This window comes from Otolemur garnettii, unplaced genomic scaffold (assembly GCF_000181295.1).
Source record: "Otolemur garnettii isolate 467f Iridium unplaced genomic scaffold, OtoGar3 scaffold00085, whole genome shotgun sequence".
NCBI lineage: Eukaryota > Metazoa > Chordata > Mammalia > Primates > Galagidae > Otolemur > Otolemur garnettii.
The window spans coordinates 2,729,866-2,731,504 of record NW_003852480.1 but is presented as its reverse complement, the minus strand read 5'-3'; the positions used below and the strand labels follow the sequence as shown (position 1 = coordinate 2,731,504).

The 1,639-nt window shown below is 38.7% G+C and overlaps 1 protein-coding gene across 4 annotated transcripts in view; it reads right to left on the bottom strand.

The window, feature by feature from the left end:
- The window catches only part of FNIP2 (folliculin interacting protein 2), a 134,301-nt gene that overhangs the window by 6,370 nt on the left and 126,292 nt on the right, over nt 1-1,639 (bottom strand). The gene's annotated exons all lie outside the window — the stretch shown is intronic.

Sequence of the window (1,639 nt, the reverse complement as noted above, 5' to 3'; positions counted from 1 at the left end):
TTGTTGTTTGGCAGGCCCGGGCTGGATTCGAACCCGCCACCTTAGGTGTATGTGGCTGGTGCCTTAGCCGCTTGAGCCACAGGCACTGAGCCTCTTACTTCATTCTTAAGTACACAACTATAATCTCATCCCTTTCAAATATACTTAAACAATTTCATGCCATCTCAAACCCTGGTTTTTATAAACAAAGTTTACTTTTTAAAATGATTATTAAGATTTTCACATATATTGGCTTGGCGCCTATAGCTGAAGCGGCTAAGGAACCAGCCACATACACTAGAGTTGGTGGGTTCAAATCCAGCCTGGGCCTGCCAAACATTGACAACTATAACCAAAAAATAGCTGGGCATTGTGGTGGGTGCCTGAGGCAAGAGAATTGCTTAAGCTTAGGAGTTTGAGATTGCTGTGAGCTCTGACTCCATGGCACTCTACCCAGGGTGACAGCTTGAGGTTCTGTCTCAAAAAAAAAAAAAGATTTTCACATGTATCAAGTCTTTTTGAAAAGCATTTTTTTTTTTTTTTGGAGACAGAGTTTCACTATGTTGCCCTTGGTAGAGTGCTGTAGCATCACAGCTCACAGCAACCTCAAACTCTTCAGCTTAAGCAATTCTCTTGCCTCAGCCTCTAGCTGGGACCTCAGGCGCCTGCCACAATGCCAGCTATTTGTTGTTGTTTTTTGTTGTTCTTGTTGCAGTTGTCATTGTTTAGCTGGCCTGGCCTGGGTTCGAACCTACCAGCCTAGGTGTATGCAGCCGGTGCCCTACCCACTGAGCTATGGGCACCACCCTTAAAAAGCATTTTGTACACTGCTGAAATCAGTACAATTATTCCCTGTAATCCTTTCCTGTGTTATTAAAAATTCTCCACTGATGTAATTTTTATGCCTAAATAATTCTTGAGAATATACACTTATGATTATTTAACTACGTAGCCATTTACATTTTTGTTATAGATGATTTAGTAAAGAATATAATTTTTGTTATTTTTTTCCTGTATCACATATTACTTTGGCTTATTACAGTCCTAGAAATAGAATGATTAGAACAGGTCATTTTGAATACTTTTTTTCTTTAGCTTTCAGGAGTGTCTCTTAACTAGGTCTTTAATAAAAATAAAGAAAAGGCAATTATTTTCAGGACATCTTTACCCTTGGAATTTGTGTTCAGCTTCATTTTTTTAGAGAATAGCAACCATCTGTGTCTTTCACCAGAGGCAAGTGCTTTTGCATTTGGCAGGCAGAGTTACCCACGACTGTTCAGTGAGACACCTGATGGCTTTGGCAAGGGTAATTCCATCATACATAATCTTCTAGACCATTAGGTCTGTGATTTTCAAGGTAAAAAGATTAACAGATGCATTTGAAAATGTTGATCTTGACCATCTGGGCTGATCAGTGACATGGAGAAAGAGATGCAATCTTTTCAGATTCTCATTGCTTTAAAATCTTAAATACATTGTGTGGGGTGGATAAAACACAACTGCTGAGTGACAATGAGAAATAATCAAAGCAAGGAGGATATCACCGATTCTCATGGAAATGCCCCCTCCATAAACAGAGTTAAGTAGTAAAGGGATCTCTTATTTAGTTTCAATTCCTCATGTAGTGAAATACAACGTTTTTTTTTTTGTTTTTTTTTTT